At 45.7% G+C, this 26,242-nt stretch overlaps 1 protein-coding gene across 10 annotated transcripts in view; it reads right to left on the bottom strand.

Annotated features, from left to right (window-relative positions):
- The window catches only part of LZTS2 (leucine zipper tumor suppressor 2), a 527,324-nt gene that overhangs the window by 131,370 nt on the left and 369,712 nt on the right, over nt 1-26,242 (bottom strand). Inside the window, exon 1 of one of the 10 annotated variants that reach the window (XM_069239530.1) lies at nt 12,592-12,826. The exons of the other annotated variants lie outside the window; for them this stretch is intronic. The gene's annotated coding sequence lies outside the window, so the exon portion shown is untranslated. Of the gene's footprint in view, nt 1-12,591; nt 12,827-26,242 lie in introns of those variants that run through there. 10 annotated transcript variants of the gene reach the window in all.

Here is a 26,242-nt window from a genome sequence, read left to right as displayed (position 1 = left end):
AATGAAGCTTTCAATAATTTGTGTTTCTCATCATAAGCCGCCTTCAGTATGGTGGAGAATTTGTACATCCTCCGACCAACCCCTCCAATGTTTCAGTGTCAGTGTTTACTCCCTGTGTATGTAACATACTTACACAGGGAGTTACTCCTTGGGCAGGACACACCCCATGGGGAGATGAAGTAGGTATTTTTTTTTCACCCACTCCTTTCCAGTGGAAATTTCACTGGGGAGTGATGGCACCTGCCCCTTGGAGTTGATGTCGATGTCGTCCTCGTCTTATATAGAAAGGGAGAAAAAGGCTCCAAGAACCCAGTGAATTCCAATGCCTAGATTGGGGCTGTCCATCCCACTGCTAAACACATTTAGTGGATCCAATACTTTAACGTTCCTTTTGCTTTGTTATTTATTTTGTAATCAAAAGACTTTTTACTGAAGGTATTTCAGTGGTGGTGGTGAGAGGGGCTGCTGAGTGCGGTAGAAGTGCAGTAATGCCTAGGTGCTGAAAAGCCCTTAAAGAATCACAAGTAGAAAGAACACCACTAAAATGAACACCCCACTAAAGACAAGGTACAAATCCCAAGTGACACATTCAAAAGATTGTGCTCACCACCAGTCACAGAAATTGCCACAATTTAGTTCTGGAGTTACACAACCCTACGCGACTAACTTCTGTTTCAGTAACATCTTACCTTCCTTCCAGGCCAGTTGCAACATGACATATTGTTTACAAGCCAACTAAGCTCCTAAACTATTTTTAAAATATTACATTTTATTAAAATGATATGTACTAGAATACATATGGTCTTACTGTTATGACACAATTTACGCTAAAGCATACTGCAACAATAATGTGCAATAATTGAGAAACTGAAAAGGAAGGTTTTTTTACCAGAATAAGAGACATGACTTTGTAAACTCAGCCCCCTTTCTCATTTTACTATGTAATTTAAAAGTATGCATTTACCTCCCCCCCCTCCCCCCAACCCCCTTTACGTTTATCAGAACAAAAAAGCTACATCTTTCAAAATAAAGGCATCTCTTTCCTTTGGAAAGGGGGATCCCAGGCCAATGTGCGGGTTGGATTCCATGAGGGAGAAGTAGTGCTTCTGGATACCACAGCAGTGAGGATTTAAGGTGCTAGCAGACTGCCCCCACACTCTAGAGCAGAGTCCAAGAGGTTCACTGTGGATGTGGAGAGGCTTGCAATTTCACAAGCCAAGAGCTGCTGGTGGCAAAGGCCATAACTGTACAGCTTCCCATGAATCATAGAAATATAGGGAAGTGTAGCAACAGATTGCCCGTGGGCTGGATCAGCCTATGGATGCACTGTATTTGGCCCCAAAAAAAATATCAAAGGTTAGGACAGATAAATTCACTTGAAATGTATGCTTTGAAGAAACTGTACTCGTGTTGTTGATGTCCATGTAACATCAGAAAGAACTCTATACTTCTTCACTAATCACCTATGCATCTAGGCTGTAGTCACAAGAAAGTGATATGAAAACTATAAAAGGGGGACAATCACAAATACAACATGAAAGAAAAATAAAAAACTGGACAGTTGAGTCTACCAGCCAGTATGGCTCACAATATAATTTATATGGAAGATCATCTTCCCCAGCACCCCATCATAATTTGTTATCTAAGCTCAAAGTCCTTAATGCCGAGTGTTGGGACGAGAATGTCTCCTGCATGTTCACAAGCCCTCAGTGCGAGTATCGGGTAACCTGATTTTTTATTTTAGCCATATTCTCACACTATTCTAGTGTGTGTTCAGTGTGCACGCAGAGGTGTAGGCCTTGTCCATTGAGTGAAGTCCTGCACCTGTTCTGCCACCTGGAGGGGCGCACCAAGCGTATCCACCCTGCACTAACTGTCGACTACTGTCACTGTCACGGGTTTAGTACATATAGCACTACTGACAGCATACCACGTTTTGTGAATTCATATCCATTACCAGAACTTTTTATCTGCGTCATCAAAGTGGATGTGTACTGGTCACTCCTGTAAAGTTCCTCTTCAACGAGCTAACCCAGATACTAGCATTAAAATGGCAAATGTATATTGTGCATGTTTGTGGATGAGGCCTGCACGGTTTACAGGAGTGAGCATGGCCATGAGGACAGGATAGAGGGGTAATTGTTTTCTCAGTCAGTGTAAGTGTATTGCTGACATTCCTGAATCTTGATGGAAGATACCTAGACATAAAAATGGGAAGTGGGAAGCTTCACTGATAATATTAATATGATTTGTGCTGAGAGGGGATGCTGGTTAGTCTTCTGGAAGCACTGCCATTTGATAGATAGTGGGTGAAAGGGCAGAACTGTAGTTTCTGTTGTTCAAGATGTATGAAACCACTGTAGGCGAGGTCAGCCTTTTGTATTTCCTTTAGTGTGGCTGAAGAAAGCAAGGTGAAAAAGGCTCACACCTGTTTGTGCTTTTGTTGTGGGTGCTCCAGAATGGAGACTACCATGCTGTCATAAGCATCACCCTACACAAATGCTGTGTCTGGACAGCAGCCTGGAAAGGACACCTGAAAAATGAACCACCTTAAACCAAAATGAAAGTGCAGACAGTGGATCCACAGCTTCTGCCTACAATTATTGTAGTAAAATTGGACCCACTGATCTGCTGCTTGTTCCAGTCTCAAGTTCTCTATGACCAATGAAGTACTCAGAGGACTGCTGTGCAACCAGAGCTGATGTCTGCCTGACAGCCACGTTCCCAGAGGTGTGGGGACATGACCTCGAATCTTGAATTGCTTGAAGTTGTTTTTCATCTGACCTGAGGTGCCTATAAAGCAACCTGCATGCAAGGAGAGGAAAGCCTGCCAACTGTGCAGAAGATGTGACTGTCTAGGAAGAGCCAAATGAAGTGAGGCCCTGGTGAGACAATTGGTGAGTTCTGCCACAGGAAGGAGGAGAGCAATCTGCATGGCTCAGGTACTGGCAGGCATCACTCTCCGAGTGACTGTTCTGGCCAGGAACTGCAGAACAGCAGCTAGCCGTGCCACTGTGACCAAGAAGTACGACCATGGCTCATCCCATTCCATTGTGACTCAGAAACTAGTGCTACCCACTTCCACCTTCACACCACAACCAGCATGCAGAAGCTGACGAGGGTGACTGACCAGACCTACCCTTTGGGGCCAATGCGACTCCAGGTTACCTGAAATTATTGGCCTCAGAGTCTTCAACCTCACCGCTGCTAAAGGAGACCGCGGCTTATAGGGAGGGTGCAGTAGCCTCACCACCCAGTTTACTTAATTGTCCCTGCTCACTGTTGCTTGTTTAGTATTTCGTTTTTGTGTGTAATAAAGTACTTTTATTTTATAAAGTACCAAGTTGGAGAATCAGTTATTGCACTATTGGGTGATTGTTGAGTACTAAGCGTCAGCACCCCCACACTACCACCCTGAGAAGCATGTGGCTGTTTGCAATCACTACCACGGAGCCTGTGCCGACTGGGTTACACTTCGCCCAATTTGCAGAGCCACAGTAGGACGGACCCCAGGACATCAGAGGCAAAATACCCTACTCTCTATAGTTGAGGCCCAGCACCACCTGTTATCAGTATGGCTCCCTTGAACGAGTTCTGGGACCGAGCTTAAATTCTCCTGGATTGGAAGTGAGGGATTTACAAGCCTCTTGATCATATATTGAACAACCCTGCATAGAAAAGCTATAGGAGGAGTCTAACAGTCTAACACACGGTCAGTCTAATTCCGTTTTACGTGTTTTGACCTCTTCTGCACTTGAGGAGTAATTTAAGACAGGTCACTTTAGTATAGAGAAAAGCAACAAACAAAAAAAATGAGAGGCTCAGAATACTTAAATTGGGTGCAAAATTCTAGTGCCATTCCAGCCAAGTGGTGCTCAGCATATTATATTTAAGGAGCCCTCTGTGGTTCATGAAAACATTTGGTGGTTCTTGAGAGACTAATTCTACATGGGCAGGCCAAACTTTCTGGGTATTACAACGTCTCTCTGGCTCATAGATTATCTGAAATACAACACTGCAATATCTTTCAGAGGAGCTAAATCTTTGAGATCATTAGGCACTTTGCAGGTCTTGTTTAAGCATCTGGTTTGCACCTGAAAGTATGCTGTGGGCATGTCACAATTCATTGTCACTGTGCTCCGATTAAAAGTAATGATGCACTCTTTCACAGCTGAAGCTCATGTTATCAGAGGAAGGTAAAAACTAGATATGGCTTTTGTGGCGGTATAAAAATGTGGGGTTCTTAAATCCTCTCCCACTTCTGGTATCTACTATTGCAAACAGTTTTGGCACCATCCAGAGCGCACTGCTTCAAAGCGCCATTGGGAGAACATGCACCTCATCATTGCTGTGATGATCAGATAATATCAGAAACATTCTGAGATGGCGGAGTCAAAAAATCCTCCTAATGCGTTCTTGTCTTTACATGCAGTTGTTAAAACTAATCACAAATTTGCCGTGAGAAGACAACAAGAACCTATGAGTTGTCGCGGCCAAACTTGTGAAGGCTAAAACAAAACTACATGATTATCAACTTCTAGATTTACTGAAACAAAACTGTAAACTGTTTCCTCCGGAGACAAAGAAGAAATACTATTGGTAAGTGCAACCTGAAAATGTGTTGCATGTGTCATGGTATCTTAGACAACCCCAGTGAGAAATATTCTAAAGCAAGACTACATGTAAGATGGCCATGTGGCATACTCTCAGATGAGAGGGAATCACTGGAGATGCGGAAATCAGCACAGTCCCGCAGAGAGGATTCCTGAAATGCGTTTTGGCCTCTACTACTGCGAAAAAGGCAAACAACGGTTCCAACTCCCGCTTAACATCGGAGGTCATCTCCTGGCCAGTCCCAGACTCTTCAGCTGACTTTGGAAGGCTGGCTGTTAATCTCCATTTGATTATGAACTCAAGACGGTTTATAGACTACCATCTGAACCGTAAGGTTGGCTTGACTGTGGAGATGAGTGGGCATGACCTTCCACTCCTCCCCACGGCCCCAGGCATGGGGCATCCATCAAGAACACAGGGGGTTCAGATAGTGCAAATGGAGTACTGTTAATAGTTTCTCTCTTTTCTGGACACTTTAGGGCGTGGAGTAGTTCCCAACACTAAGAGCCTATGTGGTTCTGCCTTCTGTTTGTTTTGCAGAGATATGGTAGAATTGAAAAGAGGGCATGATGTCATTTAAAATATTTTCCCTTGAGGGTTGGGTGTGGAAAGCTTTATTTTGATTGTGCCTGAGTTGCAGTGTAGCCTACTGCGCTTGACAGGAGGTTGAGCTGCCAACATGGTCCTTTCTGGTTGGAAGTGCCATGAGACTTTCTCAGTTTGCGTCCTAAGAAAAGGTCTAACTTTCTTTTCTGAACCTTGAGTTTCTTGTAGCCTTTTATGACGTGGTCTTAGGATTTCACTTATTGTGCCTTTTGATATCCAATGCTTGTATCCCCCTCAAGTGCATCCTTGTTAAAGCTATCCTGTTCTGCGATCTGGCGAGAGTTCCGCTTAATTTTCCGCTGGAACAGTCATTGAACGCACGTCATGCTGACAATTCGAAGCATATTGTTTTTTCTCAGCAAGAGGAAGCGAGGCACCTTGAGATGAAGCTATTTACTCGGAATCCCACAATGTGATCACGTGAGGTTTTCGAGGTCAGAAGTTAGGTAGGTGTCCAAAGTGCAAAGCCGGCATTTCACCCACCTGAGGACACCAGCTTCCTCTCTGCCAAGCACTTCTTTGTGCGTTGTAGTGCAGCGTTTTGTCTATTGACGTCATTTAGGGGTCGCCTCTGAGACCCCTGGCTTGACTCTTGCGACCCCTGGCCTCAGTGTTGGCAAAATCCGTGTCGGGGACACATAGACAGCCTGTCCTTGTGGACGTCTGCTGGGGCTCCACTCCGTTTTCTCTTATTTTTTAAATTACACTAGTAGTGAAGAATTCCAATTCCCCTTAAAAATGTCGCTAGCTGAGAGGGCGAGAGGCTTGTGACAGCTATGCGAACTCCTCGCCTGCGCCGCTGCTGACCTACTTCTTGCAGGGCGGGAGTCGAGACGCCTGGTACCCTAGTAGCACTGCCTTGATGGGAGCCCCAGCACTACTGCTGAAGGGCCGCCATGTTTACGGGCAGGGGCGGAGCAAGCAGTAGGCCCGAGTACTGGCAGTGGGGGTTGCATCAGAGCACATCCACATCAGTGCACTTCTCGAGGCAAACGTGCGCCCTGCTTAGGCCACCACTTCCATGCACAAGAGACAGTGCACTTTCTTTCAGAGTAATTTTGTTTGAGCCAGTTTAACAACGGATTATTGCCAGGTATAAACCATGCAGTTAATATGAAAGCAGAAGAGATCCCTAAATTCAGTTCATTTTTTTAAATGACGTGACTGTAAGTTAATATTTCGGCCTTGCTCTTGGAAAAGCACAAGAGAATATTCATACCAAAATTCGGGTGAGTAAGTGTTAAGCAAAGAATCCAGGAGGAATTTATTTTCAGTGTTTGAGGGGGTATTTATGCACTTGATCGCTACACCTGACATGAAACTGTTGAGAGTCTGCGCTACCCAGATAACGGGATTAAATGACTGAAGCATGAAGCTCTTGGGAGGTCTCAATGTGTCTTAAAGATATGCCAATGTGCAAGCTATAACATGAAGAATATCAATTGTATTCATATTCATCAAAACCTATTACAGGAACATTGTATGTTTTAAAAGGTACAGCCACAGATAATAAGGGCATCATGGCACAGGATCCATCCAAACCTAGGTCTGTTTGCATAGCATGTTTGGGAGACACAGGAGTGACACTGATACATAGATGTACAATGCTGGGAGATGGACCGCAGTAGTTGCAAATCCACACTTTCAAAGTTTTAAAATAAACTGACAGTGTTTCGGTTACGCTGTGGATCCAACTGACCTTCTTCAAGGCATGTGTAAATGTATGTACCTAAGCAAGAACAACTAGCCAGATGTTAAGCTCCTGCGCCACACAAATGGAACAACTGCACAGAGCAAGGTGGATTACAAAAACATTTCCTTGATCCTTATAAAAGAGTAACTCGTAACTCCTGAACAGCAGTTAGTCTATGCTGGGGAGCTCAGTTCTAGCTGTTATGGAATCACTTCTTAGCAGCAGGATGTTGCATTACACACATATCTTTAGGTTGCTACATGACTTGGTCATAGTTCTTCAGTACTTGGAAGGCCAGCAGTTGTGAAGGACATATATTTAGCTCTTGTATTTTGCAGTGCAGTTGGGTCTGAGGAAACAATCGATATGAATTATTCAGCAACAAAATCATTGACATTTACAGCAACTTCAGTCTGCAACTGAACCCACGGAGCTCTCGCCAAACTCCACCTGATAATATATATTTTTTTAAAATGCTAACCACATGGCCCCATCATCACCCCAAAAGAAACCTTGGCCACCATGAAGACCAACCACTCAGGGGCCCCCAAGGACCCTAACATTCCTACTCTAGGGGACCGAAACCCATTAGCGCCATACTTACACCCATTATGAATGTCACCACCTCTTCTGAGACTTTCCCACATGCTTGAAACACAGAACTCTCCCACCATTGCTGAAGAAACCCTCTCAGAGCCCTTCAACATTCACCAACTGCAGACCAATCCCCCTACTACCACCCTTGGCCAAGGTCTTAAGAGAAGATCATTAAGAGGCACTTCAACGGCCATCAACTCCTTGACAACACTCAGTCTGGTTTCAAATTCTACAACTGCAAGGAAACTGCCATCGCCAACAGGGATGACATCCACATGACTTGACACAGGAGACACTGCAGCTCTCCTCCTTCTAGACCTCACTGCAGCACTGGGCAGTCTCCCATCCCATCATCATCGAACACCTACATGACGTCACAATCCAAGGACATGTACTCTGATGGACCTACTGCTTTAGAGTGAATCTAAATTAAGAGCCACATAAAATTACCGCAGGATTGATATTCCTCAAGTACTGTATCACTATAAATATCAATAACCATAGTTTTGTATGTCATATAAAACAACAACTCTTGGATGCACGGTTTGGACTACACGTCAAACTAGATAGCAAGATGAGAATTCTATTGACAATAAATGATTTTATTAAATTCATTTACAAAATACTAAAGACATAAAACCAAGTAGAAAAGGGACAATAACATTCACCTAACCCAGTCATCCCACATTCACAACAGGCTAAAACATCCATGATTAGGAATACAAAAACTACAATTCAAAAACTTTGATAGTCCTAATATAATACAATTTAGACAATTAGAGATAAATCCAAAAAAGTACATTCTATTATACAACATAAAAAGCTTTTAGTTGATACAAATCCGACAGTGTTAGTACAACAATCTTGCACTCTGATACAAAAGGGATCTATGACCGAAAAGAATGATAATGATACTATAATCTCAAATGAGACACAGTAGGAACCTATAGCCGCTTCCTGACTGGAAGGACCCAGTCAGCCTGGCACCGTACACCTCAAACAGCTGCGGCCTTATCTGCGGAGTTCCACAACGATCCTTCCCGTGCCCGACCCTCTTCAATGGATACATTATCCCTCTAACGAACATCCTCTGCTCTCACATCAACGTCCTCTCATACACCAACATGCAACTCATTCTCTCCCTAACGGGTAAGACGTCCAGAGCCCAGATCAAGTTCAATGCCTGCATGACGGAAATCGTCCATTGGATGAAGACCAACTGCCTTAGCTGAACACCAACTAACCTAAAATCATGTTCTTCGGGAACAGATCATCACTGTAGGATTCCACCAGGTGGTTAACAGAGCTAGGACTGACACCCACCCCAACACCAAGAATCTCAGGATCATCATTAACAACAAATTCAACATGACCGCCCAATTCAATTGTGTCACAGGCTAATGCTTCTATACCTAGACGATGCACAGGGAGATTTACAAATGGCTCCCAATCAGAGCCTAAAACCCCATCATGCACACCCTGGTCAAAAGCAAGGTGGTCTATGGAAAGACTATCTATGACAGGATCAACATAAAACTCACCAGATGGTTGCAGACCATTCAGACCTCTGCAGTTAGAATCATTCTCAACCTCCCACACAGCAATATTACCACACCGCACCTGGGAGAGCTTCACTGGCTCCCCATTCACAAACTAGCAAAATTCAAACTCCTCATCCACCATTCAAGGCACTACAAAACACTGCCCCAGTATACTTCAACAATTGCATCTGCTTTCACAAACCTTCCAGACTCCTCCACTTCCCCGTCCCTACTTGCACAAATCCGAGCATTTGGAAAACCAGATCCAGAAGCCAAGCCTTCCACATAGTTCGTTAAACTTGGAAGATCTGCAACTACACCTAAAGGCCTCCTGCCCACTTCTCCAATTCCGCAAGAAGCTTAAGGCTTGTCTTTTTGAGTAGTCCCACCAGGCCCTTGGTGGGGCTAAACTCACACCTGCCCAGCACCAGGATAATGCGCTCTCAAAGTCTGTATAACACATAATGGCCTTAAGGGCAGAGGAATTACAACTTAACACGCTTTCAAATTAAGAACCTGGATGACTGTGCTGGGCTCGACTATGACAACACTTTCAGTATAATGAATGTTTACGTGAATTCCCAAGACTGAAAGCTGCACTTAAGTTGGCGCACTGTTATTTATAGGGCTGTACCATATCATGGTTGGCAGGGGGGAAGGAATGTGGACGCGCTATGGTTTACTCTGTCAGGGCTACAGTATCCGTGTCAAACAAAGCAACCCAAGGGTCCGTTAAAAGCCGTTTTACTTTCGCTAAAAAGCAGAAAGCGCAACAGCCAGATCAGACGTGCTGGGACGTGTCGACATGGAGGTACAGACACAGCACAATGAAAGGGGCACCCAGGGGCCAGCCCTGCTGACACCACCGTAAACCTGCTAGGAGGGGCGCCCCTCCAGAAGTGCCTGCAAACTGAGCCGGCAGACGGCTCGCCAGTCACACTGCGGGCCCAGCCAGTGTAAACAACGCCATACACAGTCAGACAGGCCGCGTGCTATCTGGTGCGACTCCTTCGGATTCCCACCCCTCCCCCGTCCAAACAGTACAAAGGGCACACAGAGGGAACATCTCCCACACAGAAGGAGCATTTCTGCAGTCAAGAGTCAAGTTGTCAAAAATGTGAATAACAGTGGAAAAATCATGAGGGCGGGAGGGTTCTATACGTCTGGAAGGTTTAACTATGTAAAGTCCCACATGTAACAGAATGTTACATTGTTAAATTACCTATGTGAGGTGAACGCCTGATCCAGAGACTGAGACCAGCCTGCAGGGTGGGTCGAGTCCCAGAAAGGTCAGGCCAGTCCAGCCCAGCCCATTCGCTATTGGGCTAAAAAGTGAGCTGGATCGGGGGGGGGGGGGGGGGTATAAAGTTAATGGGTAGTAAGTACATGGTCAACAACAGAAGTCCCTCGGTAACTGCAGAAGTCAGTGCTGAAACTTATCAGCCAATCAAATTCAGTGACCATGCCAAGACCCAGGACTGTGCATGCAGACTCGGCGCGCTGGGCCGCGGCTCGTCACCAAACGTCACACCTCTGTATAGGACGCTCTAGATGCAATCTCCACAACCATGGAGGATAACCTGCGGCGTAGCGGTGGTTACACTTCTGCACTGCTCTCCGGGCGAAGGAGTCAGAGACGTGTGAAGGAGTTATACGAGTCATAGAAAAGTCTACGTGCCTTCTGGGACGGGAGGGAGAAATACTCCAACAAATGCAGGCAAACAATGGCGTTCATCAAATCTTATTTTCTCGAAATAAAAACGTTAAAACGCTGTGAAAGCGCGCGCAGCATCAGTAAGCTAAAAAGTTCTAGAGGTGCAAAGAGGCGGCGCGCTAATTTGCATCGCTTTTTAAATCACAACTATCAGTTAAGAACTCGCGCTGATCTCCGCCGACACATCTTTCGAAAGATATCGCCAACGCGCGTTTGATGTTGAGGTGCGCGTATAATGTACTGACTCGGCCTAGCTCCAGCAGACTGACGATTCAATCTCGAGAGTTCACACCAAGTCAATCATTCTGATTTTCTAGAGACGCAACCTTCCCCCATTTGCCGCCTCTCAACCCAGACATGTTTGAGCCCCCTTGTCCCATTTGGAACGAGTACCTGTATTTTGAAGACAACTGGTCAAAAACAACCCCACACACAAACAGACCCTTTATAAAGTAGGGCTTAGATCGCAGAAGTTCGCCTTGCACCTGTAATATGCAGAGTTACAAAGGCGCTACATAAAAACAAATTGTATATTATGTGACAATGCGATGGTAAACAGTGAACCAAACAGGAAGACCACGGAATGCTTTCACGAGAGGGGCTCTATTTCACTGACTCTGCTTCACCTCGCCAAAAACGAAGTACAACTGTCCAGATGTGAGAGGTGTGGGCGCACGGATCTGCAAGCAGCGTTAAGCGCCTTTCCATCCCTCTGAAGCCAGAGCGGTGTAACACAATATCCGCGGCTCCGTCCGAGAGTGGGGGCGGGGATAAGAGCTCAGTCAGGGGCTCGGGGGCATTTCTGAGACACATCAGCGCAGCCATGCGCGCTCGGTGCCAGGTGAGGCCTGCCCTCCTCGCAGCGTCACCGGCGGAGCGTGTAATGCGCCCTCGCCCCTCCGGGGGCCGGGGCACTTAAAGCAGCGCAGACATCCCCACAGCAGCTCGCCGCTTACAAACGGCATCTCTCGCGCCCGCTCTGTGGGCACCTCAGGTGGAGAGCAGCAAAGCAACTTCCAGGGATATGATACAAATACCCAGCCAGAGAAGTCTCCGGTGACCTGTCCAGCTGGAAGTTCCTGCAAAGGGTTTCAATTCACGTTCAGACTGGTTTAGCGCCGACAGAAACTATTTGCAGCGGATTAACTGGAATGTCGGTAATGGAGTGTGTCTGCGCAGATACACCGTGCCATCACAACAAACACAAACAAAATCATTTGCGCTTACATAATTCCAAAGTGCGGTTTCAGGACGCTGGACTAACAACCACTTACAGTAATTACACAGGCCTTAAATAACTGTATTTGCTCAGCAAAAACGTGAGGAACTGACATCATCAAAGCAAGCTGTAATCTCATATTATAGACAGCCCGTAGCGATAAATACAGGCCAAACCATGAAAAAGCAAATCTAGGCTTCTTCATCTGGCAAAAATGGAGTAATCCTGGGCTACTTAGTTTCCCTATTTACAATCTTAACTCAAAACACTGTGTTCTTAGGAAAGGACTGAACTTGGATATTCGACGCTTTAAAAACGGACCATCTTGTCACCCGGGAGCATCTAGAGGTCATTCTGTTCGGGACAGGTCACATTGCCCCGTGTGCAAACCCAGACAAATAACTCGAGTGCTCCGTGCATCCTCCGCCGGGGCTTTCCCGGAGGGCCTCCTCCCGCAGCCGGCATGTGTAAGGCTCAGTGAGGCAGGGTCCAACAAACACCCCGCATCATCCCAGAGCCAGGGCAGCCGCTGGAACCGAGGGAAGAGGGCCGGATACCGAGCACCTCACACTGCCCTCATCCAGTCTCCTGAATCCCCCCGCCTTACCGTCACTGCCTTCCTCCTCCATGGCGCTTGAACCTGCCCCTGACGAAGAGGAGCCTCCTGTGGGTCAGCTCTGGGCTCCAGAACTAACCGGACTCGCTCTCTCCCGGGGATCTGTGCGCACCCTGCCCCCGCCTGGCAGCGCGAGGGCTTCGGCTCCTGCCCCAAGTTGGTCCTGAAGTGATGGAAGTTTGAATCGACTTCTTTCCGTCCTCGCTGCCTCGGACAGCCCAGTGCCCTCCCTCTTCCAGCGCTCCACGCCCCCACACATTTCCGAGCCCTGCACACGCGCGCAGCCGAAACATCGCCCCCCAGAGGCCCCGGGGGAGAGCAAGAGCAGACGGAACAGTTCTTAAAGCTACAGTGCCCACAGCATCCACGACATATGCTGGCGAGGGGGCTCCCCTTGTCGCCGAACCTGTAAAACATGTTTAATTCAGCTCCTCCCAGAGGAAACATTGCAATTTCTTTTTATGGTGAAACAATACGGTTAGAAATGTAATTACACGCGTCTAGGAGGTACCTGCATATATTTACGTGAAATGAACCAAAAATGCTAGTCTATATTTATGAGCTTTGTAGCACCAATACATGATGCCACGAGCCCCCGTAAGTAGAAGAAACCCTGTTTTATCATAATTAATTTTACTATTTCTCCACAAGAATGTTGCTATTATACGGATCATGGAAGGGTGCACGTGTGCAATGTCGGAACTCGTGGCCAGTGGATTCTGTCGTGTTCCTTATACTTGCACCATGTATGTCTGCCACTGGCGAGGCCTCTTGGCGCTGTGAGCTGTCCGGCAATGCACGTGTCTGCAGTCAGGGCTGTCTAAGAATGCATCGCTGCACAGCCCTTGGAGGCTCGATAGAGAGCAACTTAGCATGTGCGCAGAAAAGCACGAACGAGCATGCGATGGTGGCCATGCTCACGTGGGTGGCACCGACCTAGTACGACAATATCGGTAGCTAGAGTGGACTGCGACTCTGGATGGATATGTGTGTGTGCAGGTGGGGAGGCCTGGACGAGCATATGGCAAGGAAGAAGGGTGCAGGCAGGGTCAATGGATCTTGCAGATAGTACTGCAAGTGTTGTGTTGACATTCGCCGCATTTTAGTGAGGCGCTGATTACAGAGAATACAACACATCTTGAGGGACAGGATGGATAAGCATGTGATTTTTGACATGCTGAGGTCATTAGTAAGAGGCATGCGATGGGAGTGCTATACTGTGATTGACTTCTTGATACACAAAGGGTTTTTGGCGCTCTGGTGGATGTATGTATGCATGCATGCAAGCAGCAGGGGAAGTGGCAAGGGTCGCCATGCATTGAATCCACCCATCCAGGTTCAAGTGGGCACACTGAGTATCAATAAGCAGGGTAATAGTAGCACCCTTTGCTTACAGTGCTTAGAAACAAGAGTGAAGCGCCCCATAGAAAGATGTTAAGTTTGGAAAGGTCAAGTGAATGCTGTGCTCACAGACACTTTGCCAGTGGGTTGGTTGCCTTTGACCTGGCAGGTTGACAAAAAAATATAGCATATGAGAAAGAAAAGGTAAATTAGCACTTGTATAGCGCACTACTCACCCGTTAGGGTCTCAAGGCGCTGTACTCATACCGCTATGGAACCCCTCCTGGCTTTTCCCTGTGAGGGGCCCACTCCTGAGCACCCCCAGGGTGAAGCCAGGCATCCAAGCGCTGTTGGGGCCGTTGTGGAGATTAAGCAAGCTATTGCCCAGAGTTGCAGAGTGGGACCCATGAATTAGATTAGGCACCGAGGCGAGAATTATCTGGTCAAGGGGAATTGAGCCCAAGACCTGCCGAAGCGGGACTTGAACCCTGGTCTTGAGCCAGATCTCTGCTTCAGGGTCTGCCGCTCTAACCATTGAGCCACACTTCTCCACATTGGTGGGCATATTTAGTATCAAGGAAGTGTATGTTGCCACGCGTCTCAAGATGACAAGGAGGGCGAGCTATTTTGTAACCTTTTCCCTAACCAGTCAGAATGAACATTTGATCAGCAGGTTACTAGCCTAGCTAAACTAGCTTGATAGAGAATGTTACCAGCACAATTCCCTTGGCCAACAAGAGTAGCAGGCTAGCAACCCAAGTATGCTCATATAAGCTTGACCTTCGAGGCTGTGTCGGTTGGAACAGAGTGGTGTGTCATAACATTTGTTATTGGTTGCCTAACAGCGTGTTCCGTTGTTTGCCAATTGCCCTCTGTTCAGCATTGGTCCCATTTTTGGTGGTAACTGGCAGGCCACCGGTTTTGTGTGTGTGTGTGTGATGCATGCAGTGTGTGTTCACTACTTGTGGATGCATTGTGTGCTAGGGTATGCGTTTATGGGTCTGCCTCATTGATGTGTTGCCAAAGTTGAAGCATAATGGAAGCGTTTAATGTCTTGGGCAGTCACACGTTGCAACCCACATTGTGTCACAGGAGTGTGGTGTTGTGCCTCCATTTTATTTTATTTGAATTGGTGGTGTTAGATGATAAGGCGCTGGACTGTTCTGCTTAGAATACATTTCAGCCACGCGAGGGCCTTTGCCTGCAGAGAATATGTGTTTTTTCAACCGATGTTATAAGAAAACAGCCATTATACAATCTAGGAAAACAACCCTAACGAAATCCATCCTGATGAGTTTACTGGCAGGTTGGTTTGTGTAAATGTTGTCACTGCATGCCGTTGTCATACCTGTCGGATCCAAATTAAAGAATGTCCTCCCTGACATACTTCTTTCATCCAGGCTAGTTCTTACTCAGGATTCTGTAGGCCATCGCCCTGCCCTTTTGTTCTCACCCCACCACATGCAGATTTCTCTATAGTTACCCCACCGTGTCCTGTAGGTGTTCACAGCGGTTTATGTGTCCCACTCAAAAGGAGCTATTGGTGGTTGTAAAGAGAGGTTGGAATGTTGGTGGAGTCCAGGTTCCTTTCATGCTCTCTTCAGAGAGAAAACACACAAGTGAGAAGTCTATAGTTCCTGCGTCCATAATCCCCCCTCTTACAGTCTCAGCTCCCCTTGTTCTCTGTGCAATTGGTCAAGTTTGGTCCTGACTTATGTCTTTCACACTCCACTGCAATTAGGGGATATCCCTGCGATTCTGCAGCCTTTGATTCCATTCTTCTTTCTTAGAAAACCCAACGTCCAACAAAAAAGTCTGTCTCGCCATTTTATTTGTCATTGCTGCACTTTGACTAGGTTGATTTGATATCCCTGATTTTACAGGTCCACTGTCTTGCTTCCTATGGGCAAATTAAGTGTTTTTTGTTTCAACTAAACACTATACGTTACCCAACAACTGGATGAGTGTGTGGCAAAAGCATTTACACTCAATGCCCTGCCAGGCAAAGGCACTACAGAAAAACAGAACAATTTTGGTGTTGCATCTGCAAAACAGTCACTGGGCAACCAGGAGGAGGCAGAATGGAGGCATCCAAAAGAGAAGGGCCTCTCAGAAGCTGTCAGAAGGAGGTTAATGGGAAGATCAGGCAGTGTCAGATGGGAGAGAAGACATGCTCCTGGCCCCCTCCTCAGGTGTGGTTCATTGGCCAATCACAGCTAGTGACACTCACTTCGTCTCTTGCCAAATCTGTTCACCATTTCCACTCCTCCTGTGTTTGCATTCTCCTTCTACATTTTTGGACATGCTCAAATGTGCTCTCTTTCGGCTCCTTCTCCTTCTTCCATGTCCACATCCTTTACCCACTTCTTCCTACTTATTATTGTCTCGGAGTCTTAAGATGTCTTCATCCTCTGAACTTTCTCACTGGGGCTTTATTCACAGTAGAAGTAGATGACACACTACTACAAACCATTTTTTTCTGTCATGTTGGCTGTCAATGTTACGTTTAATCAAGACTTATTTATGTCAGCTTGGTCCTCACCAACTAGATGTGACTCTCTGTTGCTGCAGTAAACATTTATTTCAGTGAAGGAAAATGCCAACCTCAAAGAGTCACAGAAGAGTGCTTTTAGGACATCAGAGAAAGGAACTAACAGCTTTATATGACCAGAAAGAATTGTGCTACAGCACTGTGAGAGGCGGGGAGCGCCTTCACAGAACACCAGCAAGCAAGAGGCTCCTCAGACCTGGAAGGCATGAAACAAAGAAGACGGCACCATTGGCAGTGGTGACTAGATCAGCTTGGTCCAGATATAACAAATCCCCAGATGGAGCCGGAGAAGACTGACTCGAAGTAGAAGCTGTATACATACTGTGTGGAAACACAGGAGAGGGTAGCCCAGGATGCTCATAAGCTTTCTGATACTGAATACAGCACCACATTCTGAAGAACAGGTAAGGATAATCATTTTAGTGACAATTTTAGTACAGATCCATTCTGATCTATTTGTGTTAGAGGGGAACAAAATTCCTGATTTATCTTTTTCAACATACATGCCAAAATACAGAGCATTCAATATGCAGCCTATGTTTGCGCCCTCGTCCATGCATTGGCTTGCTATACTCCATAAAACAAGGCAAACGGTGAGGCCAACTTCCAAAAAACAAGCCTAATGGCGGGGCCATCTATTAGGCCTAGAACCAGGTGGGTGAGAAGGTGAATGGTCGTCTCTTTCTAAAGACTAAAGGGACTGGTAATAATGGGTTACATCAGGAATGTGTGCTTTATAAATATTGAGTTAAAGCTGCTGGATAAGGGTTCTGCACTAGAAGTGACTGATTAACAGCACCTTGAGGGGCGTTCAGTTTTGCCGCTGAGGGTTGTGGATATTTGGTAAAAGTGGTGTGGTTGACTCAGCTGTCTAAAAAAAATCACAATCTGCCTCTTCTACTCCCTTCTTTCTTCAGTAGAAGCTGGGAAACCATGGACTCTTTGCATGGGAAGAGGCATTGCATTTTCACAGCCTTTAACCTTCAGAATGGGATAGAAGAGATTCTGATCCAGGCCCTTCTTTAAGTACCGATCTTTTAACCAGAGGGTTTCCAACTGGTGGCACCAGAATAGGCCACCTGTATCTGTGGCTAAACCCCTGTATCACCACCTCTCTAGTGTGTACTCAGTTCTCTGAGGGGGATGTGGGAGTCACCACGTGTAGATGGTAGGAGGGCAGTAAGTATTCAGTCTGAACTCTCCTCCCCAAAGCATGGGCCAGACAGACACTTTTAGTTGTAACTGTATAGCACTTACTATTGAAGCACTTTACAGTGAGTAGCACAATACTCTAGGAACCCAAAGATAGCGGTTAATCCAGTGGGTATTGCATTGAATTATGTGCGCTGCATGAAAAAACTGCAGGCATTTACTCTGGTTAATTTGTGATAGATTATATTAATACTAGTTATCTGTGATCATAAGTGGGGGCTGGGTGGTTTCAGGTGAGTGGACGGTGATACAGGGTGCCGGAGATTAGCTAATGTTAGCTAGGGGAAAGTCCGAGTGTACGCGGATGCAGTGTCCTACATATGATTTCTAACCCAGCATGTTTACTTACTGGTGGTTATAAAAGGCGGGCAGGACATGGGAAATGCTAAGTGCAAACATTAACAATTGTAGGCATAAGATAGCTCCAAATTCCAATCCGTCGCCCATTTGCTTTCATTTTTTCATGGCTCTTTAAGAAGAGCTTGACGTCTTGCCCTTGCGGAGCCTGCACTGAAAGCTTTTTGCCCTGGGGTGAGAAACGAGCACACAGCAGAACTCCTGGGAGCTCTGAGCGTGACATATTTGCCGCGGCAGCGCAGATGAATGAACGATGAAACCTGGCTTCTCATCCGAGAGAGAGGGCCTAAAAAGCTCATTTTTGGGGGGTGGAAATGTGTTGCCCTCTCACAGTTTTTGATTAGCGGGGACGAGGTTGGAAGTAATCTGTGATTAGCAGCTGCTCCCTTGTGTGCGACAGGGGCCTGGAGGGGACCATCAGACCATTCTGACAAGAGAAAGGCTTTCAGTCAAGAGGGCGGTGAGTGGAAAGCTTACATCATCCAAAGGGCGCGCATTTAATGCTTCTCCGGCCTGTCCCAGGAACGCACTATCGCCGAATTAGATGTGGTGGAGTTAAAAGCAATCAATAGATGAATGCAATGCCTTTGCTGATAGCTATTGCATGGTTTCGTAGAAAACTCTGATGTACCAGATGCCTCGGACCATGATGTGTAATGTTGGTAATAAGATGATGCATCCCACCAACTGAGTAATTGCAGGGGGAGAGGGGATGAGGGTCGCGAAGGCGCCGGGGGTAGGGAGGGGGTGTCTGATGGGTAGAGACTTAAAGGGACCTTTCAGGTGCGCTTGAAAACGCTGCTATGTATTAAGATTAGCCTAAACATTTCTCCAAACTGGAAGGAAACTCAAAATCGAGCCATAAAGTGAATTGATAATTCACTATTGACAATTATTTAATTGATATATCCCCACCAAGCTGCATTCTGGGAGTTGAGTAGTAGCTAGGATCCTGAGGAGGCGGGCCACGGGCAGGAAGCCGCCAGACCCCAATGGGCAGTGGTCACTCCTTGGCATAGGTAATCTGGGGCAGGAAGGAAGTGGTCCTGCGGGTAGATGTGCTAGCTGGGGTCCCGAGATCGCCTGCTGCTGTCCACTACAGCAAAGAAATAAAGGATAGCGCTACCACACCTTTGCTTGCTGCCTTCGATGGTAGGCAGAGCTTGTCCAAAAGTAAACCCCCATAATTACCTGTCACTTATGGGGGGTGGGCAAGATTCAGGGTGTCAGTCTTTCCTCACCTGTGCACAGCTCATTATTGGGCCTTCTTTTGCTAAATGCACCCTGTAGCTGCACAGTCACATCATTCTGCAAGCCTGCTGCTGGTTCCTGAAGCAGTTTGCAAAACTGGTTCTGTGATTTAAGCCTTGCAGGCTCTTGCGGTGGCACTTTGTTGAGAGGCATCAGGAGAAGACAGCACAGGCTGCAACAGTATTGTTTTCTGGTCAAGCCCATCATACTTCTGTGCGCACGTCTTTCTTCCCTGCCCACCAGCTTCTGCCATATTGGCTATGCATCTGAAAGCACAGTATAGTGAAGTTTGTCTTCGAGGTGACTGGTGGTTCCATACTCTTGGGATAGAGCAGGAAGTCTACATTAGGACGAGGAGCATAAATGCTCTAACTTTAGATTCGATTTTTTTGCTTCTAGCCTCCATCAGTGTCTGCTACATGTCCTAGAAAATAGAAAGTAACACAAATCCTAACAGTTTATGCTCCAACAACATCACCCTGGCAATTGAGTGGTTGTTCATTTAAGCAGTGTAAGGAAAGGGATCTTTTTCAATGACCCCCTATCCCTATTTTTCGGACTGATGCTGCTGTTTTGTTTGGACTCTGAAGTGCACTAGGCCCTGCTGACCAGGCCCCAGAGCATGTGCTCTGACCCCCTCAAAGCCTAAGTGCGATCTCTGACTTGCATACTTAATTTACCAATAAGTCCCTAATATATGGTGCCAAGGATACCCAGGACTAGTATGTTAAAATGTGAGCAGTGAACTGCAACACTTATTGTGCTACCACTGCTGTGATAAACTGAAAACATGTCTCTAGGTCTGCCACTGTAGCCCAGTTGGCTAACTTTTAAACTGCCCACTCCAAATGGCAAAACAACTCCTTTGCCATGCCCAAATTCCTTTTGAATATTTATAAGTCACCCCTAAAGCAGGCTTTAGTAGTCCATAGGGCAGGGTACCAGATATATATAAAAAAAAGAACATGTCAAATTTAAGTTTACATGTCCTGACAGTGGAAACTCAAATTTGTCATTTTCACTGTAGCAAGGCCAGTAGCTCTATTGCTTAACATGGAGTTTCACTAGTCCAGGGACTAAGTGCTAGCTTCCAATTGGGACCAAAACACCTTGTACTCCAAGGTATCAAATTAATTGTTACACTGAATCTGACTTAATGCTGAACTCTGGTTTAACGTAAATTTAAATACAAGGGCGACTTTTAGAAAGTTACCACTTTCTTGCTTCCAAACTTCTAGTAGCCACGTCTGATTAACTGCAGCAACTGTCACCCAAGACAGCCTGCTTCCCTCCTGCTAGGAGGTGTGGAGCGCTCTCAGTAAGTGGAACAAAGGGTCTGCTTGAGGGAAGAGGTGTGACCTTCTCCTGCCAAGAGGGCCCAAGGGTGGTGGCTGTGGATGGCTCAGCTTCAAAGGGACTACCACCTCTGAGAGACAAATATGAGTTGAACCTTAGCTTGACTGCTCCTTGTGGAGGTAGACAAGCCGAACTTCTCCAGATGGGGAAACTTGCTGGAGAACCACTTTTCCAGGAGGAGTGGCTCACTATACTTGACACCTCAAGGGTGAGTCCATGGCTCTGTCCTAGGCAAGAGGGGTCCCAAAATCTTGGATCTGAACAGAGAGATGAACTGTGGGATTGTTTTACGCCAAAACCACAGGAAATGTTGTAAAAGTAGGTTGGGTCAACCAGTGAGAATAGTAGCCCATTTGCTTTGTGAGTCCTCCCACCCTTAAACTGAAAATTGGCATAAAAGTAGCACCACTGGCTTCCAGCCCCAGAACACCGCTGGACTCAGAAACAACAGAAGGACTGCATCGGCTAAACATTTGGACCTCAGAAAGAAAGGCTGCACCAAGGAAGACTGCACCTACTAAGCCAAGACAGGACTTCAGAAAGAGAAGGACTGCTCCTGCTGTTGGACCCCAAGGACTGGTCCTGCTCCCACTCTTGCCAAAGACCAGTGAGTGGATTCCAAGGGCTAGTTGCCTAGCCTCCTGTGAAGTTTCAGGGGCACAAACGCTAAAGAAGCCCTGCACCTCAAAGGTGCCCAGCTCACCACTTCGCCCTGGCCTTGCCCTCTAATCCACTGATCGAATACTAGCCCCCTACAGGTCCCTTTCAGGTCCTAGACCTTTGGCTGGTGTAGAATGTACATTTCCTAACCACAGGACTGTAACTTGTGAGCCAAAGCTAAACATAATGGTTTTTCAGCCCAAAGTCTGCGGCTCAGACTACTGCTAAATGCTGGTTTGTAGGTAGCCTCAAACGCCACTGAGAACCAATGCTTTCACAGGACCCCTGGACATTGCTAATCCATGGGTGGTGAACTCAAAGCTGGACTCAGCTATAGAGGACCTCGCTGGCCACCCCATCGATGTGAAAAGGAACCAGAAACACTTCTGTGAGGGTAAAATCCTGATTAGGATCAACCTGATGCCCACATCTAACCCAGACGTGAAGCTCATACATTACAGCTAAGTGTGAAAAGCTGTGATTTATGAACATCTTGCAAAATCCATTTCTTCCATTCATCTCATCTGATTTTGTCATTTTGGTGTCTAGCCAACTGATTTGTACCACAGCCAGACAGGACTGAGCTAAGGTTTGATTTAAATAAACCTCTCCGGACCCGATACGAATTAGTGGCAATATTGCTTGGTGAGGTCTCACAATCACCCCAACCCATAATCCACTTTTCTCAGAAGCAGTAATGAACAACATGGATTGGTGATATTTACATTACACGTGAAATCATTACAGAAAATTTACCTAGAGTGATTCATTATAATGTATTGCACCTGCATCGTGTTCTCACGGTAGGGTTTATTACACCACATAACCGTGGATGACAATAACAAACCACTACAGGTCTGGATGAAAAAACGATCTTCCTTTACGGTGACAGGGTATGACTCGTGAGTGATGTCATGTTGACTGGCAGGGCATTGAAAATGGTGAAATTGGGAATTCAGAACAGTTTCTCCTGATAAAAAAATCCTATAATATGTAAGGAAAAAGCAGATAAAAACTTAGCTTTTTGTACCCAGCAAGCAACAACCCAAAATACCTTTTCAGGGTTCTGAGTGAGAAGTACCAATTCCTGCAACTTAAGAATCACCATTAAATGTAGAACACTTAGAGTAACAAACACAGAACACAAGCAGGGTCCAGCTCCTCTAACAGCGGTGGAGGTCTGCCAAAGTCTACACACCTAGACATTTTTTTTTCAGGACTGTACCACCATGGAAATACTCCCCCACCAGATTTCCAACCTGGCACTGACGCTGCCTTGCAGTTTACCATGGAGCTGCTCCTAATGCTCTATCTCTTGGCTCCTCTTCTGCAGAATATTTATCCTGCATCCCTGGTTATGTATTTTCCAGCTCTGGCTTTGCAGCAGAGTCCACATTGTTCTCCATCAGAAAGACCTTTGCAGTCACTTCCCTGCCTTTCCTTCACCATGGAGATCTGATGCACCAAAGTCAATTATGGGACAGTGGCACAAACAGTATGAGGTAGTAGGGTAGGAAACAAACACTGCCCAACTCAAGATCTTTCCAGCTCTCCTTGTGAGGAGTCTCCCCTCAGTCTGATATGGATTTCAAATGTGTATATGAAGAAGTGCAAGAGACTGTATTGAGGCGCAAAGAGGAGTTATGTAATGCTTTGACTCAGGCGCAGTTCCCAGGACACTGTAAACTACTGACAGTATGGACGGAAGCCTCCTTACCATTACACTGTAGCTTCACTAAGACAGAAAAGTGGGGCACAGACTCTAATCCGGCTTGCATTTACCTTGAAGTGCTTGTAAGAAGAAACAAAAATATGAACACAAAGTCATGGGACAGCATTCCATGTCTTCTCCATTTGGGAGGGTAAGGGTCCCCTCACTGGAGGGTGAATCATAGAGGCAAGTCATACTGCTCTAATTCCAATCTATATAAGGTAACAAGGACGACCCTATATGCCCACTGGGAACCGGTTCAGTAATAGCTGTATAAACAGAGTCCGCAGTGGGTTTCTTTCTTTCGCTTGGGTCAACCTCCTACAAAATGTCTAGAGAGACCAACTATAAATTCATTATTTCAACAATCCAGTGGACAGTCAACAATTAGATTGCATGCACAAAAAAACAAACTGAGGGTTTCTGTTATATATTCTCCAATATGTAAATGGCAGTACAACTTAATACCATGAAATTGTAGACTACACAGTGCTTAAGCGAGTGCATAAATACACACAATATATACAAAAGACACCATAAATGCTCTCTGGTTCAATACACAGTTTTGTATCAGACATGTGCATCCACTGTTGCATGATGTGGATCATAAAAGATCTAAGAACCAAGGGAAATAATGTTAACGTTTCAACTCCAATTAAGTAAAAGGGTCTCTTTAGGACCAAGTCATCTGGCTCAGTACCTGCATAAATAGGGACACAGAAACCCAGGCCACTCGTCGGTCAATATGAACAATATCTTAGTGTAACTTGCTATTCACAAATCCCATGGAGACATAGTTCCTTAACTCACCATTAAGGAGTACACTACGTTGTGTATCAACTGAATTTTAGTCCATGCCAATATCATTGATCACAACAACCTATGAAATACAATGACATTATTACTAGTCAGATTGACCCTAGTTATTTGTAATTTGCCACACTAAAAGACTACTTCACTGTGGCAAATTATGTCCAAAATCCACTAAGTGGTTATCACTCGGGTATATTGTATTGTAATCGTATTCATATAGCGCTTACTACCCCTGACGAGGCGTCGAAGCGCTTTTTGGTGAGTAGCACGCTACTCTGGAACCCAACAAGAATTAGTGATGGATTAGTATCGGGAAATAATGAGTACAGTTTTAGTATTATTATGAGTTAATTTGAGCCGCGGATATGAGAGCTTGTTAGTTAGATTGACTGGAGTAATGGAGGGGTGGAGGAGGGAAGAATCCAGAAGTGTTAATTGGGAGTATATCCTTAATTTACTCAACCCATAGGCTTGGGATGAGTAAAGGGGGATGGAGTAGGGAAGAGTATGTGGAAGGGTTAGGGAGAGCATAGTAGCAGGGTGAGATAAATGCGGGAGAATTTAGTAGGGTTGTGTGGGAGGTCACAGTAGTAGAGTGAGGTTTAGTGAGTTAGATGTGGAAGCGGAGGGAAGAGCTTAGGCAGAGTTATTTAGGAGATGAAAGTAGTAGAAAGGATTTGGGATGAGTCAGAGTGTGAATGGAGGATAGTTTGATAGAGACATGACATATGATGATGGGTAGATAAGTGTGATAAGATGAGAGCAGGAATTCATAGATATCTAGTATAGAAACCCACCCAGGAGCCATGCAATGACCCACAAACATGCCAGACACAGAAACAACATATACGCACATGTGTATATATATATATATATATATATATATATATATATATATATATATATACATACACACACACATGAATACACACATATATGCACATACAATACATAATTAGAACCATGGGTAAAATATACTTAGTCAAACAGGTTTAAAGAGTGTGTGTGTATTTTATTGTTATGACATAGTAGCGATACATATTTTCTAAAGAAACTATACATAACTAGAAATATACACATAATCTGAAAAAAATATTTATCAACATAGACATATGCAGTCCATAGTTGTTTTAATATGGTGGTTATGAAGGAAAGAGCAAACTCTTGAGTAGTTTTCTGAAGACAAGAAAGTTATCTGTGGCTCTTACAGTTGGGGGTAATGAATTCCATAGTTTGGCTGCTTGAACGGAGAAGGATGTACCGCCTATAGTCTTTTTCTTGTATGGTGGTGTTCTAAGGCAGGGTGCCAATCTTGAGCGGAGGTTTCTTTGTTGGATGTATTTGGTTATTTTATTTCTGATAAAAAGCGGTCCTGATCCATGTATAGCTTTGTGTGTGATACAAAGCAGCTTGAAAGTGCATCTTCTGGCAACGGGTAACCAGTGTAGTGCTCTCAAGGCAGGGGAGATGTGGGCTTGCGGCTTTACATGTAATAGTAGCCTGGCTGCGGAATTCTGGATGCGCTGTAGTTTTTTCATAACAGATAGAGATGATCCATGGTTGTAGGTTCCATAAGTCCATCCAAAGGCCGTGCATGGCGTGGGGTTGGGTAGTTACAGGGAGTAGGCCAGGCCCCGCGGTCAATCTTTGCTGCGCACAGCCACAGGGAAGGTTGGTTGGTTATAGGCCACAGGCCAGTCCGTGTTGTCCATTCCTGCCATGCACAGCCAAAGGGGATAGGCTGCAGGGATTGGCCTCAGTCTGTAACTTTTGCACCGTGTGACAAATCTTCCCGAAATTATCAAAGCTAGTTTGCCTCTCACTTCAGCTGTTGTCTTGAAAGTTTCAGAGTGATTTGTCAAGCGGGGGGCCAAGGAAAAGGAGGGTCCCAGAACCTGTTTTCTCAATGCAATTTTCCATAGGGTTTTTGAACACGACAACAGCCTGAACTGCTGAACGGAATCACACCAAATGTGGCAGAAAGCTAGCTCTTGGTCCAGAAAGCATGCCTTTTGTGATTTGGTGTAAATCTGTTCAGTAGTTTTGGAGTTATTAAAGGAAAAATAATTTTGTATATCTAGTGACACAGACTGTCCTCAGATCCTCCTCTGGTTCTCCGTGGATCCAGGGGAAAAGCAAGGCCCAGATTGGCTGGCAGCAACCTGACAGAAAAGTTGCAGGCAACGTTTTGTTTCTTGTATTGGCTGGGGGGGGTGGGTAAAAACAGTGTAAAACATATAAGGGGTCAGAATACAGGTGTCCTGACATCACATGACACATGCAGGGGCCACAAATTGCCCTTTTTTCCCCAGATGATCCACAGTTCCTCTTTGGATCTGGGGGGAAAGCAAGACACTGATTGGCTGGCCTCAACCTGACAGAAAAGTTAC

This window comes from Pleurodeles waltl, chromosome 6 (assembly GCF_031143425.1).
Source record: "Pleurodeles waltl isolate 20211129_DDA chromosome 6, aPleWal1.hap1.20221129, whole genome shotgun sequence".
Taxonomy (NCBI): Eukaryota; Metazoa; Chordata; class Amphibia; order Caudata; family Salamandridae; genus Pleurodeles; species Pleurodeles waltl.
The sequence above is the reverse complement of the archived record's forward strand: the minus strand, read 5'-3'. Positions and strand labels throughout refer to the sequence as shown.